Genomic DNA, 19,961 nt, shown 5'->3' with positions numbered 1-19,961 from the left:
GTGAAACCGCATGAAATCGTTCCAGGATGTCTAGTACTTGTCCGGAACTTTGATCGTTCAAGTCCGCTGGAGCCCCGCTGGAAACAACCTCAACTTGTCCTTCTGACCACCCGCACGGCCGTGAAGCTGGAAGGCCGCAAGGGCTGGGTGCACCTGTCCCACGTCAAGAAATTCCATGGATGTCGCATAAAAACATTGGACTGTTCCATTTTTAAGGACTGCCAGAATTCTAAAAACTGCCCTATTCTCAAGGACTGTCCCGCTACAAACTTTGATTCCAAGCCTCCCCTGTTAGAGGAAACTCCGCAGCAGGAGTATAAAAAGAAACTCCGGTCTAGTAAAATAAGTCAGCCAGTTTAATTGTCTAAGTCCCCCTCGGGTGAAACGGTTAGACAGGTTTCTGACATGTATGAGATAGACCCCCATAGTGAGAGAGTTAGTCAAAACTCTATCAGATGTATCGTTATTTTATGTTTTCTTCTATTTTTGAGTTTGATGGTTACCTGCACAAGTTATGCATTGCATTTATGTTTTTCAATTTCTCATGTAAATAAGTTTTCTAATGCTACAGTAGAGCACACATTCAGTGATCTGCCTCCTCACGAGCTATCCTATCGTCTTGCTATGCGCAATAACACATTCATCAGAATGTTGCACTATTCACACCAGACCAGCAATGCCACTAATTGTTGGGTGTGTGGTCGACTCCCCCCTTTCCAGACACCGAAGGGAGTTCTGCCACTCTTTCCTTATCCGTTCTCGCATAATGGTTCGTGTGGAGCATGGTCCACGTTAACGTCATCCTCAACTGATATGTCCCTTCTGAATAGTACATGTTTTCCAGACAAGCAAGGTCTCATCCATAGAACAGGGTTAGATCTAGAAAATGAAGTTCATGATTTAGGTAATTATTCTTCGAATTTTATGGTCCTGAATGTTCAGTCTGATACTGCTCCAGATTTACCTGCAATTTCAGTACTGCCAGTCAAAGGCGAATTATGTGTCCGAAAGAATGGTTCCGCACATGTAGGACATAGTGATTGTACTACTATTGTCAAGTATAGTGACAGTGGGAAATCTATTTTCAAAGCCTCACGTCATTCATATTTTGTTTGTGGTCAGACCGCATATGTTCGTCTGCCCCTCGATTGGGATGGAACTTGTTACATTGCCTTCCTACTGCCACCAGTTTTCCTAGCCCCATCTGATTATCATAGAAACACACATCTAGTACACGTCAGACCTAGAAGGTAGATCGAGTCCCCAATAGTCGATCAAACTGAAACTACTCTAGAACAATATCAAGACTTTAATAAAGGTTTCTTTTTCTTTATAGGCCCCGTCCAGAATAGTAAGCTAATCCGTAGGTTAACCAGAACCCTTGAAGCAGTAGTGAATGACACTACTTCTGCTCTAGGTAACTTAACCGAAGAGCAATCTGCTATGAGATTTGTCGTGCTCCAAAATCGTCTCGTTCTTGACGTCATACTGGCCGATAGAGGAGGAGCATGTAGAGTCATCGGATCTAGTTGCTGCATTTTCATTCCTAATAACGTGCCGTCTGTTTATTCAGCTATAACCAGACTTCATAAAATTGCCCATCAGTTACACCAGAATCCAGGCACCTGGACATGGTCCGGTTGGCTCTGGAGTATAATTTCTGCCTGGGGATGGAAAGTATTGTCATTCCTAGGTATAGCAGTAATGATCATATTCAGTTGCTGCCTCTGTTTACAATGTGGCCCTGCGATTTGCGGCATTTGTGCTACATCCTGTATTCCAAGTCCTAGTCCTAAGTCCCGTTCCAAGCCAATTCGAGACGAGCAAATGATACTGTATGAAATGATAGATGGTATCATGAATATTGATGTTTCCTGATGGAAACGTAGTGACAAGGAGGGAATGTGGAAAAGTAAATTTTGCCATGTTCTGTGTCCCTACGTGTTCCCCATCTTATGTTATATGTGCATGATTAATATGCATATGTATTCCCTTATGATCGATTAAGGACGCAATTCCAGTTGTGTCCAACTCTAGTATGCCAATTTCCAGTTCTCGTGAAAGCTACGAGTATTAGGCCTATGTAATCTTCTGTTGCCACGTTTCACAGTGTGCACGTTAATTCATTGAATTGTCCCCGCTTCTAGGCCTCAAAAGGGCCCGGACTCAGATTCAGCTCCTGTCTCCAGAACCCTCGTTGAGGAGCGATACAGCCCCCACCTGCATCCCTGACCCTTCACTTACTTCCTGCCTCACAGTGCCCGGCTCGGCCTGGCTCTGCCTGCCAGTCTGCCAAGAGTATGTTATGATTCTAGTTATCAGTCCAGCCCTCCTTCTCTGCATTCCTAAGTTACTGAATCGCATCAATAGTTCAGTCAAAGTCTAGCCTTTACGTCTCCATGTAAGAGAAATACTGTATTAATGGTCATTTAATATTCCTCAGCACGCACTACATGTAGAATAATGCATGCACCAGTCTTAGAGTCTGTTAGCCTTTACCCTGATAACTTTTGGAATCTATCAACATGTTCTCTAAACATCAGATACTAGATAGTGTTTAGGTACATGTCGCTCTGACTCTCCAGACTTTCGTCTCCTCTTCTAGCGCAGAAGTCATAGCCCCCAGTTCTCCCTAGTAATACGTCATTGCCAGCTTGCGCGCACCACTAGGTCAGAGGTCCCGGCTCCTTAGGTAGCCCCCTCCATGTTTCCGCCCCATTTATGACATATTCTGTTACGTTTACATCACATGTCTATGTACACGCCTCTTGTTACACCTACTTTATGCCTTACCTTTCGCGACTGCTACGAACTCCGCCCACTGCTACGCCTACTGTATTAACTGTAATGCAATTGTTTTAGTATATATATGTTATACGCTGTTATTAAAGTTACCCTTATGCTCCCAGATCCTGCCCCTGGCAGCTGCCATCCTATCCCCGTGCAGGCTGTCCTGTTCCTGTCCTTTATGCTATATTAAAACCTGCAAACTCCAGCTACCTCGAATCTTGACTCTTATTTATTGAGCTATCTGTTAATTAATTATTCCGAAAAATAGAACAGGTATTTAATTATTTATTTACCACAATAGGGTCCCAAAAACTTGAGTGCCACATGAGAGTATGCATGAAAGCCTATCCTTTTCCAAACTAGAGATATACTCATGCAATTTTTGTTTTTAGGAGAGAATGTGCCTGCTGAAAAAAACATTATTTTAAAAAAGTGCATTGCAGAATACCAGGAATTTGCTGTGGGACACCTTGAAAACTTTCATACAGATTATTTGCACAAAACTTATAGTCAGTTGTTGTGGCCGAGTGGTTAAGGCGATGGACTAGAAATCCATTAGGGTCTCCCTGCGCAGGTTCGAATCCTGCCAACAACGACAAACTTTTTAACATCGGCTACAATTTCAGAAGTTAACCTTTAGAATTTCTTCCATGTCAGTTTTATAAATAGGTGTCTTATTTTGGTGTCACTATTGCCCTTTCACATATTTATTATCCCTACCCCTTTCATATCTTTGCTATAACTCTCGTCCTACATTAGCGCTGGTGCAAACACTTCAAATTATTATACCCTGGCTCTCTCAGTCATACCATTCATGCACTTGAAACTTACTTTACCAATAAAAGAAGCAAATAGAAAAATAAAACAAAAGTGCTTGCTGGATTAGGCAAACACACTTCATAAAACTGCATTTTCTTTTCTATTCTCCCCGTGTTACAAGCTTAACTGCTCCCTGTGTAATTTCTCTTAGCCTGCTGTCCCAGGAAGAGAATTTTATCTACAGGCTCTTTCCGTGTTTTTTTCCTAGTCTTTCTTTCCCTTTTCTTAGATTTGTAACTGTTCCTTTATGTGCTCTATTTAGGCGCCATTAATCTCATTTGAGCTCCTTGTACCTGCTGCTGTTTTCTCCACAAGTCATACTGCCTTTTCCCTCTTTCTCTCTTTCTCTGAGGTTGGTGGCTACTTTCCAAAGCTTCTGATGCCCCAATGTTCCTTCATCTTGTTGTCAGACGTGAATTGGAAAAGCAACCAACTTAACAAGCCTTTACCACTCATACATGGCAGAGGTTTATACTTTAATTCAATGAGCTAAGAAAAGCGTGTTGTGGGGCCCCTACGAGCCATGGTGCTTGCTTCATCATAATTAGGCACGCAGTCATTAGCCACAGCTCTGATCATGGGTCACTGAGGTCAGTTTCAATAATTCCTCAAAAACCTAACCATGCAGTCCCCCCTAACTGTGTAGTTATCTTGCTTTACTGCTGTTTGTGTGATTAGCTGGGAGGAGCTCATGGCAGCATCCTCCCTATAAAAGTGTAGATGGACCGCTCCTTAACTTTTTCTTGCTTCACATACAGATGGCTTGAGGAGGTACAGGGGAGATGCAGGTCTACTAGACAGAATAGAAGATCTGCGCCAGGTGTGTTTGCCTGCATTGGTGTCCCATCACAGGCCCACAAGTGTATGTGTGATCTTTGACTCTTGTCAGTTCACAAGCAGGCGGCCAGGAAACAGTTTCAGCCTATCAACCACTGAGGAGACAAAGCCTTTGTATAAGGAATGAGGAAGCAATGAACACATTCAGCCTATCACAGGAGTTCCCTGAGTGTTCCGAATTATAAATTCTCCATGTCACTGTATGTTATTGAGCCCAAGCAGCTCGCCGTGATCGTATAGTGGATAGTACTCTGCGTTGTGGCCGCAGCAACCTCGGTACGAATCCGAGACACGGCATTGTGGTTGGCAATGTAACGGCAGTTGGGTTTTTCTTTTACAGAATTACCAAATGTACCAGTTGTTTTTGTAAAATGTCTATTAAAAACAGATCCTTTAAAATATTTAAACGATCTAACGACAAATTATTTAAACACACGTGATTATAAGATGTAGCTATATTGTACCTACTGACATAAATTATCGTTCTTGAACCTATTTGCGGTGGGGGGAATGGAGCTCTCCCCCATGCCAATCAGAATGCAGATGAATGCAGTTGCAGTTGAGTGACCTGTGTTGTGGCTGTCTAGAGGGAATGCACAAATGTAGCTGTCTCGCAGCCCAATCCAGACGTCAAATGGAGACAGGTTTTCAGGCAAATAGAGCAGTAAGTGCAGAGAAATGCTCACTCTCTAAAAATGGCATTTATAAAATCGTAAAGTTAAATCCAACCTCACCAGTAAATAGGATTTATCAATAAATAAATAAAGCTTCTCCTCTCTGATATGGAATTACCCCCCAAAAAGTATAAGGGAATACCCAATGCTAACCTATGTGAGGGGCAGACCTCACAGTAGTGAAAAATGTAATAGACTGTTTGGTACTACCAGGACATGCAAACTACCACAGTACATGTCTTACCTTTTACTTACATAGCATGATGCCCCTAGGACTACCTAGGGCCTACCTTTTGGTTAATTATATGTAATAAAATTGGAGTTTAAGGCTTGGCAAGTAGTTTTAAATGGCAAGTCGAAGTGGCAGTACACTGCAGCACAGGCACTGCAGTAGCAGGCTTGAGACAGGTTTGAAATGCTACTTCTTTGGGCGGCACAATCAGTCCCTGGGTATATGGTATACCACTTTACAAGGGGATTACAAGTCAATTAAATCTGTCAGTCAGGTATACTCCAATTACACACATGATTAGGGAAGAAGCATGTGCACTTCAGCACTGATTAGTAGCGATAAAGTGATCAGAGTCGTAAGGCCGACAAAAAGATACAGCAAAATGTGTAGGTGAAAAGCAATAAGGTAGGGTTGAGGCCATCTTAAGAATGCAAGGTCTAACAAAAACAAACTAAGGATAACATGAGTAAAACATCAGGTTTCTCTATGGCATTTGGTGAGACAAGTGTGCCTTCTTTTATCTTCCATAAATGCAATCTTTCCCTGACCCCTTTATTATATAGCTCTTCAAGTAAAAAAGATAAAGCACTTACAAAGGAGCCTCAAATACTCAAAGATGGTAGACTTCTGTAATATGGGCCATAGACTAAAAGCAGCACGAAAACAGAGTGCAATAGGGTCCCAAAAACTTGAGTGCCACATGAGAGTATGCATGAAAGCCTATCCTTTTCCAAACTAGAGATATACTCATGCAATTTTTGTTTTTAGGAGAGAATGTGCCTGCTGAAAAAAACATTATTTTAAAAAAGTGCATTGCAGAATATCAGGAATTTGCTGTGGGACACCTTGAAAACTTTCATACAGATTATTTGCACAAAACTTACAGTCAGTTGTTGTGGCTGAGTGGTTAAGGCGATGGACTAGAAATCCATTGGGGTCCCCCTGCGCAGGTTCAAATCCTGCCAACAACGAGAAACTTTTTAACATCGGCTACAATTTCAGAAGTTAACCTTTTGAATTTCTTCCATGTCAGTTTTATAAATAGGTGGCTTATTTTGGGGTCACTATTGCCCTTTCACATATTCATTATCGCTACCCCTTTCATATCTTTGCTATAACTCTCGTCCTACATTAGCGCTGGTGCAAACACTTCAAATTATTATACCCTGGCTCTCTCAGTCATACCATTCATGCACTTGAAACTTACTTTACCAATAAAAGAAGCAAATAGAAAAATAAAACAAAAGTGCTTGCTGGATTAGGCAAACACACTTCATAAAACTGCATTTTCTTTTCTATTCTCTAGGGGTGGGCGTAGTTCGCGAAGTAGTGCTACGCGAAGCTACGCGAAGTGAACTTCGCACTACGCGAACTTCACGTAGCACTACGCGAGCTGCGTAGTAGCATGTTCGCACTGTGCAAGATGTGTTTTCAATGATTGCACAGTGCGAACAAGCATCCGGCACTGTGCAAGCATTGAAAACGGCATCTTGCACAGTGCGAGCTGTAGTTTTCTGCTGCTCGAGGAGATTATTACTCGAGCGGCAGCTTTCTCAACGCGAACAGGTAGTTTCTCATTGAGAGCGGTCGCGAGCATGCGCAACCACTCACAATGAAAAACCTGACCTCCTCGCGTTGAGCGTTGCTTGCTCGTGGTCGCGAACATGACGTTCAGGACCGCGAACAAGCAAGAATCTCGCCGGGATGTCATTTTGCTTGCTCGTGGTCGCGAACATGACGTTCAGGTCCGCGAACAAGCAAAAAATGAGCGCTGCACTACGCTACGCTGCACTACGCATGTTTGCACTGTACTACGTGCCGCTCGCGTAGTGCGAAGTTGCAAAAACTTCGCAAACTCCGCGAGCGGAGCGTAGTGCTTCGCCCAGGCCTACTATTCTCCCCGTGTTACAAGCTTAACGGCTCCCTGTGTAATTTCTCTTAGCCTGCTGTCCCAGGAAGAGAATTTTATCTACAGGCTCTTTCCGTGTTTTTTTCCTAGTCTTTCTTTCCTTTTTCTTAGATTTGTAACTGTTCCTTTACGTGCTCTATTTAGGCGCCATTAATCTCATTTGAGCTCCTTGTACCTGCTGCTGTTTTCTCCACACCTCATACTGCCTTTTCCCTCTTTCTCTCTTTCTCTGAGGTTGGTGGCTACTTTCCAAAGCGTCTGATGCCCCAATGTTCCTTCATCTCGTTGTCAGACGTGAATTGGAAAAGCAACCAAATTAACAAGCCCTTACCACTCATACATGGCAGAGGTTTATACTTTAATTGAGCTAAGAAAAGCGTGTTGTGGGGCCCCTACGAGCCTTGGTGCTTGCTTCATCATAATTAGGCACGCAGTCATTAGCCACAGCTCTGATCATGGGTCACTGAGGTCAGTTTCAATAATTCCTCAAAAACCTAACCATGCAGTCCCCCCTAACTGTGTAGTTATCTTGCTTTACTGCTGTTTGTGTGATTAGCTGGGAGGAGCTCACGGCAGCATCCTCCCTATAAAAGTGTAGATAGACCGCTCCTTAACTTTTTCTTGCTTCACATACAGATGGCTTGAGGAGGTACAGGGGAGATGCAGGTCTAATAGACAGAATAGAAGATCTGCGCCAGGTGTGTTTCTCTGCATTGGTATCCCATCACAGGCCCACAAGTGTATGTGTGATCTTTGACTCCTGGCAGTTCACAAGCAGGCAACCAGGAAACAGTTTCAGCCTATCAACCACTGAGGAGACAAAGCCTTTGTATAAGGAATGAGGAAGCAATGAACACATTCAGCCTATCACAGGAGTTCCCTGAGTGTACCGAATTATAAATTCTCCATGTCACTGTATGTTATTGAGCCCAAGTAGCTCGCCGTGATCGTATAGTGGTTAGTACTCTGCGTTGTGGCTGCAGCAACCTCGGTTCGAATCCGAGTCACGGCATTGTGGTTGGCAATGTCACGGCAGTTGGGTTTTTCTTTTACAGAATTACCAAATGTACCAGTTGTTTTTGTAAAATGTCTATTAAAAACAGATCCTTTAAAATATTTAAACGATCCAACGACAAATTATTTAAACACACATGATTATAAGATGTAGCTATATTGTACCTACTGACATAAATTATCGTTCTTGAACCTATTTGCGGTGGGGGAATGGAGCTCTCCCCCATGCCAATCAGAATGCAGATGAATGCAGTTGCAGTTGAGTGACCTGTATTGTGGCTGTCTAGAGGGAATGCACAAATGTAGCTGTCTCGCAGCCCAATCCAGACGTCAATTGGAGACAGGTTTTCAGGCAAATAGAGCAGTAAGTGCAGAGAAATGCTCACTCTCTAAAAATGGCATTTATAAAGTAGTAAAGTTAAATCCAACCTCACCAGTAAATAGGATTTATCAATAAATAAATAAAGCTTCTCCTCTCTGATATGGAATTACCCCCCAAAAAGTATAAGGGAATACCCAATGCTAACCTACGAGAGGGGCAGACCTCACAGTAGTGAAAAATGTAATATACTGTTTTGTACTACCAGGACATGCAAACTACCACAGTACATGTCTTACCTTTTACTTACATAGCATGATGCCCCTAGGACTACCTAGGGCTTACCTTTTGGTTAATTATATGTAATAAAATTGGAGTTTAAGGCTTGGCAAGTAGTTTTAAATGGCAAGTCGAAGTGGCAGTACACTGCAGCACAGGCACTGCAGTAGCAGGCTTGAGACAGGTTTGAAATGATACTTTTTTGGGCGGCACAATCAGTTCCTGAGTATATGGTATACCACTTTACAAGGGGCTTTCAAGTCAATGAAATCTGTCAGTCAGGTATACTCCAATTACACACATGATTAGGGAAGAAGCACGTTCACTTCAGCACTGATTAGTAGCAATAAAGTGATCAGAGTCCTAAGGCCAACAAAAAGATACAGCAAAATGCGTAGGTGAAAAGCAATAAGGTAGGGTTGAGGCCACCTTAAGAATGCAAGGTCTAACAAAAACAAACTAAGGATAACATGAGTAAAACATCAGGTTTCTCTACGGCATTTGGTGAGACAAGTGTGCCTTCTTTTATCTTCCATAAATGCAATCTTTCCCTGACCCCTTTATTATATAGCTCTTCAAGTAAAAAAGATAAAGCACTTACAAAGGAGCCTCAAATACTCAAAGATGGTAGACTTCTGTAATATGGGCCATAGACTAAAAGCAGCACGAAAACAGAGTGCAATAGGGTCCCAAAAACTTGAGTGCCACATGAGAACATGCATGAAAGCCTATCCTTTTCCAAACTAGAGATATACTCATGCAATTTTTGTTTTTAGGAGAGAATGTGCCTGCTGAAAAATACATTATTTTAAAAAAGTGCATTGCAGAATACCAGGAATTTGCTGTGGGACACCTTGAAAACTTTCATACAGGTTATTTGCGCAAAACTTACAGTCAGTTGTTGTGGCCGAGTGGTTAAGGCGATGGACTAGAAATCCATTGGGGTCTCCCCGCGCAGGTTCGAATCCTGCCAACAACGAGAAACTTTTTAACATCGGCTACAATTTCAGAAGTTAACCTTTAGAATTTCTTCCATGTCAGTTTTATAAATAGGTGGCTTATTTTTGGTGTCACTATTGCCCTTTCACATATTTATTATCGCTACCCCTTTCATATCTTTGCTATAACTCTCGTCCTACATTAGCGCTGGTGCAAACACTTCAAATTATTATACCCTGGCTCTCTCAGTCATACCATTCATGCACTTGAAACTTACTTTACCAATAAAAGAAGCAAATAGAAAAATAAAATAAAAGTGCTTGCTGGATTAGGCAAACACACTTCATAAAACTGCATTTTCTTTTCTATTCTCCCCGTGTTACAAGCTTAACTGCTCCCTGTGTAATTTCTCTTAGCCTGCTGTCCCAGGAAGAGAATTTTATCTACAGGCTCTTTCCGTGTTTTTTTCCTAGTCTTTCTTTCCCTTTTCTTAGATTGGTAACTGTTCCTTTATGTGCTCTATTTAGGCGCCATTAATCTCATTTGAGCTCCTTGTACCTGCTGCTGTTTTCTCCACACCTCATATTGCCTTTTCCCTCTTTCTCTCTTTCTCTGAGGTTGGTGGCTACTTTCCAAAGCTTCTGATGCCCCAATGTTCCTTCATCTTGTTGTCAGACGTGAATTGGAAAAGCAACCAAATTAACAAGCCTTTACCACTCATACATGGCAGAGGTTTATACTTTAATTCAATGAGCTAAGAAAAGCGTGTTGTGGGGCCCCTACGAGCCATGGTGCTTGCTTCATCATAATTGGGCGCGCAGTCATTAGCCACAGCTCTGATCATGGGTCACTGAGGTCAGTTTCAATAATTCCTCAAAAACCTAACCATGCAGTCCCCCCTAACTGTATAGTTATCTTGCTTTACTGCTGTTTGTGTGATTAGCTGGGAGGAGCTCACGGCAGCATCCTCCCTATAAAAGTATAGATGGACCGCTCCTTAACTTTTTCTTGCTTCACATACAGATGGCTTGAGGAGGTACAGGGGAGATGCAGGTCTAATAGACAGAATAGAAGATCTGCGCCAGGTGTGTTTCTCTGCATTGGTGTCCCATCACAGGCCAACAAGTGTATGTGTGATCTTTGACTTCTGGCAGTTCACAAGCAGGCAACCAGGAAACGGTTTCAGCCTATCAACCACTGAGGAGACAAAGCCTTTGTATAAGGAATGAGGAAGCAATGAACACATTCAGCCTATCACTGGAGTTCCCTGAGTGTTTCGAATTATAAATTCTCCATGTCACTGTATGTTATTGAGCACAAGTAGCTTGCCGTGATCGTATAGTGGTTAGTACTATGCGTTGTGGCTGCAGCAACCTCGGTTCGAATCCGAGTCACGGCATTGTGGTTGGCAATGTCACGGCAGTTGGGTTTTTCTTTTACAGAATTACCAAATGTACCAGTTGTTTTTGTAAAATGTCTATTAAAAACAGATCCTTTAAAATATTTAAACGATTTAACGACAAATTATTTAAACACACATGATTATAAGATGTAGCCTTATTTTTGTTTTTAGGAGAGAATGTGCCTGCTGAAAAAAACATTATTTTTAAAAAGTGCATTGCAGGATATCAGGAATTTGCTGTGGCACACCTTGAAAACTTTCATGCAGATTATTTGCACAAAACTTACAGTCAGTTGTTGTGGCCGAGTGGTTAAGGCGATGGACTAGAAATCCATTGGGGTCTCCCCGCGCAGGTTCGAATTCTGCCAACAACGAGAAACTTTTTAACATCGGCTACAATTTCAGAAGTTAACCTTTAGAATTTCTTCCATGTCAGTTTTATAAATAGGTGGCTTATTTTGGTGTCACTATTGCCCTTTCACATATTTATTATCGCTACCCCTTTCATATCTTTGCTATAACTCTCGTCCTACATTAGCGCTGGTGCAAACACTTCAAATTATTATGCCCTGGCTCTCTCAGTCATACCATTCATGCACTTGAAACTTACTTTACCAATAAAAGAAGCAAATAGAAAAATAAAACAAAAGTGCTTGCTGGATTAGGCAAACACACTTCATAAAACTGCATTTTCTTTTCTATTCTCCCCGTGTTACAAGCTTAACTGCTCCCTGTGTAATTTCTCTTAGCCTGCTGTCCCAGGAAGAGAATTTTATCTACAGGCTCTTTCCGTGTTTTTTTCCTAGTCTTTCTTTCCCTTTTCTTAGATTTGTAACTGTTCCTTTACGTGCTCTATTTAGGCGCCATTAATCTCATTTGAGCTCCTTGTACCTGCTGCTGTTTTCTCCACACCTCATACTGCCTTTTCCCTCTTTCTCTCTTTCTCTGAGGTTGGTGGCTACTTTCCAAAGCTTCTGATGCCCCAATGTTCCTTCATCTTGTTGTCAGACGTGAATTGGAAAAGCAACCAAATTAACAAGCCTTTACCACTCATACATGGCAGAGGTTTATACTTTAATTCAATGAGCTAAGAAAAGCGTGTTGTGGGGCCCCTACGAGCAATGGTGCTTGCTTCATCATAATTGGGCACGCAGTCATTAGCCACAGCTCTGATCATGGGTCACTGAGGTCAGTTTCAATAATTCCTCAAAAACCTATCCATGCAGTCCCCCCTAACTGTGTAGTTATCTTGCTTTACTGCTGTTTGTGTGATTAGCTGGGAGGAGCTCACGGCAGCATCCTCCCTATAAAAGTATAGATGGACCGCTCCTTAACTTTTTCTTGCTTCACATACAGATGGCTTGAGGAGGTACAGGGGAGATGCAGGTCTAATAGACAGAATAGAAGATCTGCGCCAGGTGTGTTTCTCTGCATTGGTGTCCCATCACAGGCCAACAAGTGTATGTGTGATCTTTGACTTCTGGCAGTTCACAAGCAGGCAACCAGGAAACGGTTTCAGCCTATCAACCACTGAGGAGACAAAGCCTTTGTATAAGGAATGAGGAAGCAATGAACACATTCAGTCTATCACTGGAGTTCCCTGAGTGTTTCGAATTATAAATTCTCCATGTCACTGTATGTTATTGAGCCCAAGTAGCTCGCCGTGATCGTATAGTGGTTAGTACTCTGCGTTGTGGCTGCAGCAACCTCGGTTCGAATCCGAGTCACGGCATTGTGGTTGGCAATGTCACGGCAGTTGGGTTTTTCTTTTACAGAATTACCAAATGTACCAGTTGTTTTTGTAAAATGTCTATTAAAAACAGATCCTTTAAAATATTTAAACGATTTAACGACAAATTATTTAAACACACATGATTATAAGATGTAGCCTTATTTTTGTTTTTAGGAGAGAATGTGCCTGCTGAAAAAAACATTATTTTTAAAAAGTGCATTGCAGAATATCAGGAATTTGCTGTGGCACACCTTGAAAACTTTCATGCAGATTATTTGCACAAAACTCACAGTCAGTTGTTGTGGCCGAGTGGTTAAGGCGATGGACTAGAAATCCATTCGGGTCTCCCCGCGCAGGTTCGAATCCTGCCAACAACGAGAAACTTTTTAACATCGGCTACAATTTCAGAAGCTAACCTTTAGAATTTCTTCCATGTCAGTTTTATAAATAGGTGGCTTATTTTGGTGTCACTATTGCCCGTTTACATATTTATTATCGCTACCCCTTTCATATCTTTGCTATAACTCTCGTCCTACATTAGCGCTGGTGCAAACACTTCAAATTATTATACCCTGGCTCTCTCAGTCATACCATTCATGCACTTGAAACTTACTTTACCAATAAAAGAAGCAAATAGAAAAATAAAACAAAAGTGCTTGCTGGATTAGGCAACACACTTCATAAAACTGCATTTTCTTTTCTATTCTCCCCGTGTTACAAGCTTAACTGCTCCCTGTGTAATTTCTCTTAGCCTGCTGTCCCAGGAAGAGAATTTTATCTACAGGCTCTTTCCGTGTTTTTTTCCTAGTCTTTCTTTCCTTTTTCTTAGATTTGTAACTGTTCCTTTACGTGCTCTATTTAGGTGCCATTAATCTCATTTGAGCTCCTTGTACCTGCTGCTGTTTTCTCCACACCTCATACTGCCTTTTCCCTCTTTCTCTCTTTCTCTGAGGTTGGTGGCTACTTTCCAAAGCTTCTGATGCCCCAATGTTCCTTCATCTTGTTGTCAGACGTGAATTGGAAAAGCAACCAAATTAACAAGCCTTTACCACTCATATATGGCAGAGGTTTATACTTTAATTGAGCTAAGAAAAGCGTGTTGTGGGGCCCCTACGAGCCATGGTGCTTGCTTCATCATAATTGGGCGCGCAGTCATTAGCCACAGCTCTGATCATGGGTCACTGAGGTCAGTTTCAATAATTCCTCAAAAACCTAACCATGCAGTCCCCCCTAACTGTATAGTTATCTTGCTTTACTGCTGTTTGTGTGATTAGCTGGGAGGAGCTCACGGCAGCATCCTCCCTATAAAAGTATAGATGGACCGCTCCTTAACTTTTTCTTGCTTCACATACAGATGGCTTGAGGAGGTACAGGGGAGATGCAGGTCTAATAGACAGAATAGAAGATCTGCGCCAGGTGTGTTTCTCTGCATTGGTGTCCCATCACAGGCCAACAAGTGTATGTGTGATCTTTGACTTCTGGCAGTTCACAAGCAGGCAACCAGGAAACGGTTTCAGCCTATCAACCACTGAGGAGACAAAGCCTTTGTATAAGGAATGAGGAAGCAATGAACACATTCAGCCTATCACTGGAGTTCCCTGAGTGTTTCGAATTATAAATTCTCCATGTCACTGTATGTTATTGAGCCCAAGTAGCTCGCCGTGATCGTATAGTGGTTAGTACTCTGCGTTGTGGCTGCAGCAACCTCGGTTCGAATCCGAGTCACGGCATTGTGGTTGGCAATGTCACTGCAGTTTGGTTTTTCTTTTACAGAATTACCAAATGTACCAGTTGTTTTTGTAAAATGTCTATTAAAAACAGATCCTTTAAAATATTTAAACGATTTAACGACAAATTATTTAAACACACATGATTATAAGATGTAGCCTTATTTTTGTTTTTAGGAGAGAATGTGCCTGCTGAAAAAAACATTATTTTTAAAAAGTGCATTGCAGGATATCAGGAATTTGCTGTGGCACACCTTGAAAACTTTCATGCAGATTATTTGCACAAAACTTACAGTCAGTTGTTGTGGCCGAGTGGTTAAGGCGATGGACTAGAAATCCATTGGGGTCTCCCCGCGCAGGTTCGAATCCTGCCAACAACGAGAAACTTTTTAACATTGGCTACAATTTCAGAAGTTAACCTTTAGAATTTCTTCCATGTCAGTTTTATAAATAGGTGGCTTATTTTGGTGTCACTATTGCCCTTTCACATATTTATTATCGCTACCCCTTTCATATCTTTGCTATAACTCTCGTCCTACATTAGCGCTGGTGCAAACACTTCAAATTATTATACCCTGGCTCTCTCAGTCATACCATTCATGCACTTGAAACTTACTTTACCAATAAAAGAAGCAAATAGAAAAATAAAACAAAAGTGCTTGCTGGATTAGGCAAACACACTTCATAAAACTGCATTTTCTTTTCTATTCTCCCCGTGTTACAAGCTTAACTGCTCCCTGTGTAATTTCTCTTAGCCTGCTGTCCCAGGAAGAGAATTTTATCTACAGGCTCTTTCCGTGTTTTTTTCCTAGTCTTTCTTTCCCTTTTCTTAGATTTGTAACTGTTCCTTTACGTGCTCTATTTAGGCGCCATTAATCTCATTTGAGCTACTTGTACCTGCTGCTGTTTTCTCCACACCTCATACTGCCTTTTCCCTCTTTCTCTCTTTCTCTGAGGTTGGTGGCTACTTTCCAAAGCTTCTGATGCCCCAATGTTCCTTCATCTTGTTGTCAGACGTGAATTGGAAAAGCAACCAAATTAACAAGCCTTTACCACTCATACATGGCAGAGGTTTATACTTTAATTCAATGAGCTAAGAAAAGCGTGTTGTGGGGCCCCTACGAGCAATGGTGCTTGCTTCATCATAATTGGGCACGCAGTCATTAGCCACAGCTCTGATCATGGGTCACTGAGGTCAGTTTGAATAATTCCTCAAAAACCTATCCATGCAGTCCCCCCTAACTGTGTAGTTATCTTGCTTTACTGCTGTTTGTGTGATTAGCTGGGAGGAGCTCACGGCAGCATCCTCCCTATAAAAGTGTAGATGGACCGCTCCTTAACTTTTTCTTGCTTCACATACAGATGGCTTGAGGAGGTACAGGGGAGATGAAGGTCTAATAGACAGAATAGAAGATCTGCGCCAGGTGTGTTTCTCTGCATTGGTGTCCCATCACAGGCCCACAAGTGTATGTGTGATCTTTGACTTCTGGCAGTTCACAAGCAGGCGGCCAGGAAACGGTTTCAGCCTATCAACCACTGAGGAGACAAAGCCTTTGTATAAGCAATGAGGAAGCAATGAACACATTCAGCCTATCACAGGAGTTCCCTGAGTGTTCCGAATTATAAATTCTCCATGTCACTGCATGTTATTGAGCCCAAGTAGCTTGCCATGATCGTATAGAGGTTAGTACTCTGCGTTGTGGCCGCAGCAACCTCGGTTCGAATCCGAGTCATGGCATTGTGGTTGGCAATGTCACGGCAGTTGGGTTTTTCTTTTACAGAATTACCAAATGTACCAGTTGTTTTTGTAAAATGTCTATTAAAAACAGATCCTTTAAAATATTGAAACGATCTAACGACAAATTATTTAAACACACATGATTATAAGATGTAGCCTTATTTTAGTTTTTAGGAGAGAATGTGCCTGCTGAAAAAAACATTATTTTGAAAAAGTGCATTGCAGGATATCAGGAATTTGCTGTGGCACACCTTGAAAACTTTCATGCAGATTATTTGCACAAAACTTACAGTCAGTTGTTGTGGCCGAGTGGTTAAGGCGATGGACTAGAAATCCATTGGGGTCTCCCCGCGGAGGTTCGAATCCTGCCAACAACGAGAAACTTTTTAACATCGGCTACAATTTCAGAAGTTAACCTTTAGAATTTCTTCCATGTCAGTTTTATAAATAGGTGGCTTATTTTGGTGTCACTATTGCCCTTTCACATATTTATTATCGCTACCCCTTTCATATCTTTGCTATAACTCTCGTCCTACATTAGCGCTGGTGCAAACACTTCAAATTATTATACCCTGGCTCTCTCAGTCATACCATTCATGCACTTGAAACTTACTTTACCAATAAAAGAAGCAAATAGAAAAATAAAACAAAAGTGCTTGCTGGATTAGGCAAACACACTTCATAAAACTGCATTTTCTTTTCTATTCTCCCCGTGTTACAAGCTTAACTGCTCCCTGTGTAATTTCTCTTAGCCTGCTGTCCCAGGAAGAGAATTTTATCTACAGGCTCTTTCCGTGTTTTTTTCCTAGTCTTTCTTTCCCTTTTCTTAGATTTGTAACTGTTCCTTTACGTGCTCTATTTAGGCGCCATTAATCTCATTTGAGCTCCTTGTACCTGCTGCTGTTTTCTCCACACCTCATACTGCCTTTTCCCTCTTTCTCTCTTTCTCTGAGGTTGGTGGCTACTTTCCAAAGCTTCTGATGCCCCAATGTTCCTTCATCTTGTTGTCAGACGTGAATTGGAAAAGCAACCAAATTAACAAGCCTTTACCACTCATACATGGCAGAGGTGTATACTTTAATTCAATGAGCTAAGAAAAGCGTGTTGTGGGGCCCCTACGAGCCATGGTGCTTGCTTCATCATAATTGGGCACGCAGTCATTAGCCACAGCTCTGATCATGGGTCACTGAGGTCAGTTTCAATAATTCCTCAAAAACCTATCCATGCAGTCCCCCCTAACTGTGTAGTTATCTTGCTTTACTGCTGTTTGTGTGATTAGCTGGGAGGAGCTCACGGCAGCATCCTCCCTATAAAAGTGTAGATGGACCGCTCCTTAACTTTTTCTTGCTTCACATACAGATGGCTTGAGGAGGTACAGGGGAGATGCAGGTCTAATAGACAGAATAGAAGATCTGCGCCAGGTGTGTTTCTCTGCATTGGTGTCCCATCACAGGCCCACAAGTGTATGTGTGATCTTTGACTTCTGGCAGTTCACAAGCAGGCGGCCAGGAAATGGTTTCAGCCTATCAACCACTGAGGAGACAAAGCCTTTGTATAAGCAATGAGGAAGCAATGAACACATTCAGCCTATCACAGGAGTTCCCTGAGTGTTCCGAATTATAAATTCTCCATGTCACTGTATGTTATTGAGCCCAAGTAGCTTGCCGTGATCGTATAGTGGTTAGTACTCTGCGTTGTGGCCGCAGCAACCTCGGTTCGAATCCGAGTCACGGCATTGGGGTTGGCAATGTCACGGCAGTTGGGTTTTTCTTTTACAGAATTACCAAATGTACCAGTTGTTTTTGTAAAATGTCTATTAAAAACAGATCCTTTAAAATATTTAAACGATCTAACGACAAATTATTTAAACACACATGATTATAAGATGTAGCCCTATTTTTGTTTTTAGGAGAGAATGTGCCTGCTGAAAAAAACATTATTTTTAAAAAGTGCATTGCAGGATATCAGGAATTTGCTGTGGCACACCTTGAAAATTTTCATGCAGATTATTTGCACAAAACTTACAGTCAGTTGTTGTGGCCGAGTGGTTAAGGCGATGGATTAGAAATCCATTGGGGTCTCCCTGTGCAGGTTCGAATCCTGCCAACAACGAGAAACTTTTTAACATCGGCTACAATTTCAGAAGCTAACCTTTAGAATTTCTTCCATGTCAGTTTTATAAATAGGTGGCTTATTTTGATGTCACTATTGCCCTTTCACATATTTATTATCGCTACCCCTTTCATATCTTTGCTATAACTCTCGTCCTACATTAGCGCTGGTGCAAACACTTCAAATTATTATACCCTGGCTCTCTCAGTCATACCATTCATGCACTTGAAACTTACTTTACCAATAAAAGAAGCAAATAGAAAAATAAAACAAAAGTGCTTGCTGGATTAGGCAACACACTTCATAAAACTGCATTTTCTTTTCTATTCTCCCCGTGTTACAAGCTTAACTGCTCCCTGTGTAATTTCTCTTAGCCTGCTGTCCCAGGAAGAGAATTTTATCTACAGGCTCTTTCTGTGTTTTTTTCCTAGTCTTTCTTTCCTTTTTCTTAGATTTGTAACTGTTCCTTTACGTGCTCTATTTAGGCACCATTAATCTCATTTGAGCTCCTTGTACCTGCTGCTGTTTTCTCCACACCTCATACTGCCTTTTCCCTCTTTCTCTCTTTCTCTGAGGTTGGTGGCTACTTTCCAAAGCTTCTGATGCCCCAATGTTCCTTCATCTTGGTGTCAGACGTGAATTGGAAAAGCAACCAAATTAACAAGCCTTTACCACTCATATATGGCAGAGGTTTATACTTTAATTGAGCTAAGAAAAGCGTGTTGTGGGGCCCCTACGAGCCATGGTGCTTGCTTCATCATAATTAGGCATGCAGTCATTAGCCACAGCTCTGATCATGGGTCACTGAGGTCAGTTTCAATAATTCCTCAAAAACCTAACCATGCAGTCCCCCCTAACTGTGTAGTTATCTTGCTTTACTGCTGTTTGTGTGATTAGCTGGGAGGAGCTCATGGCAGCATCCTCCCTATAAAAGTGTAGATGGACCGCTCCTTAACTCTTTCTTGCTTCACATACAGATGGCTTGAGGAGGTACAGGGGAGATGCAGGTCTACTAGACAGTATAGAAGATCTGCGCCAGGTGTGTTTCTCTGCATTGGTATCCCATCACAGGCCCACAAGTGTATGTGTGATCTTTGACTCCTGGCAGTTCACAAGCAGGCGGCCAGGAAACAGTTTCAGCCTATCAACCCCTGAGGAGACAAAGCCTTTGTATAGGGAATGAGGAAGCAATTAACACATTCAGCCTATCACAGGAGTTCCCTGAGTGTACCGAATTATAAATTCTCCATGTCACTGTATGTTATTGAGCCCAAGTAGCTCGCTGTGATCGTATAGTGGTTAGTACTCTGCGTTGTGGCCGCAGCAACCTCGGTTCGAATCTGAGTCACGGCATTGTGGTTGGCAATGTCACGGCAGTTGGGTTTTTCTTTTACAGAATTACAAAATGTACCAGTTGTGTTTGTAAAATGTCTATTAA

At 41.9% G+C, this 19,961-nt stretch overlaps 12 non-coding genes across 12 annotated transcripts; all 12 read left to right on the top strand.

Moving 5' to 3' along the window:
• Nucleotides 1-3,303: 3,303 nt before the first annotated feature.
• On the top strand, nt 3,304-3,385 carry TRNAS-AGA (transfer RNA serine (anticodon AGA)). The gene has a single exon. It is a non-coding gene; the product is annotated as a tRNA-Ser (tRNA).
• A 2,856-nt stretch (nt 3,386-6,241) lies between these two features.
• On the top strand, nt 6,242-6,323 carry TRNAS-AGA (transfer RNA serine (anticodon AGA)). The gene has a single exon. It is a non-coding gene; the product is annotated as a tRNA-Ser (tRNA).
• A 1,878-nt stretch (nt 6,324-8,201) lies between these two features.
• On the top strand, nt 8,202-8,273 carry TRNAH-GUG (transfer RNA histidin (anticodon GUG)). Its single transcript has one exon. It is a non-coding gene; the product is annotated as a tRNA-His (tRNA).
• A 1,497-nt stretch (nt 8,274-9,770) lies between these two features.
• TRNAS-AGA (transfer RNA serine (anticodon AGA)) lies at nt 9,771-9,852 on the top strand. Its single transcript has one exon. It is a non-coding gene; the product is annotated as a tRNA-Ser (tRNA).
• A 1,654-nt stretch (nt 9,853-11,506) lies between these two features.
• TRNAS-AGA (transfer RNA serine (anticodon AGA)) lies at nt 11,507-11,588 on the top strand. The gene has a single exon. It is a non-coding gene; the product is annotated as a tRNA-Ser (tRNA).
• Nucleotides 11,589-12,874: 1,286 nt separating this feature from the next.
• Nucleotides 12,875-12,946, top strand: TRNAH-GUG (transfer RNA histidin (anticodon GUG)). Its single transcript has one exon. It is a non-coding gene; the product is annotated as a tRNA-His (tRNA).
• A 295-nt stretch (nt 12,947-13,241) lies between these two features.
• Nucleotides 13,242-13,323, top strand: TRNAS-AGA (transfer RNA serine (anticodon AGA)). The gene has a single exon. It is a non-coding gene; the product is annotated as a tRNA-Ser (tRNA).
• Nucleotides 13,324-14,604: 1,281 nt separating this feature from the next.
• Nucleotides 14,605-14,676, top strand: TRNAH-GUG (transfer RNA histidin (anticodon GUG)). The gene has a single exon. It is a non-coding gene; the product is annotated as a tRNA-His (tRNA).
• Nucleotides 14,677-14,971: 295 nt separating this feature from the next.
• On the top strand, nt 14,972-15,053 carry TRNAS-AGA (transfer RNA serine (anticodon AGA)). Its single transcript has one exon. It is a non-coding gene; the product is annotated as a tRNA-Ser (tRNA).
• Nucleotides 15,054-16,706: 1,653 nt separating this feature from the next.
• Nucleotides 16,707-16,788, top strand: TRNAS-AGA (transfer RNA serine (anticodon AGA)). Its single transcript has one exon. It is a non-coding gene; the product is annotated as a tRNA-Ser (tRNA).
• Nucleotides 16,789-18,074: 1,286 nt separating this feature from the next.
• TRNAH-GUG (transfer RNA histidin (anticodon GUG)) lies at nt 18,075-18,146 on the top strand. The gene has a single exon. It is a non-coding gene; the product is annotated as a tRNA-His (tRNA).
• A 295-nt stretch (nt 18,147-18,441) lies between these two features.
• On the top strand, nt 18,442-18,523 carry TRNAS-AGA (transfer RNA serine (anticodon AGA)). Its single transcript has one exon. It is a non-coding gene; the product is annotated as a tRNA-Ser (tRNA).
• Nucleotides 18,524-19,961: the final 1,438 nt, after the last annotated feature.

This window comes from Lissotriton helveticus, chromosome 12 (assembly GCF_964261635.1).
Source record: "Lissotriton helveticus chromosome 12, aLisHel1.1, whole genome shotgun sequence".
In the NCBI taxonomy this organism is placed as follows: Eukaryota; Metazoa; Chordata; class Amphibia; order Caudata; family Salamandridae; genus Lissotriton; species Lissotriton helveticus.
Note: the sequence above shows the minus strand (reverse complement) of the source record. Positions and strands in the feature narration are given on the sequence as shown.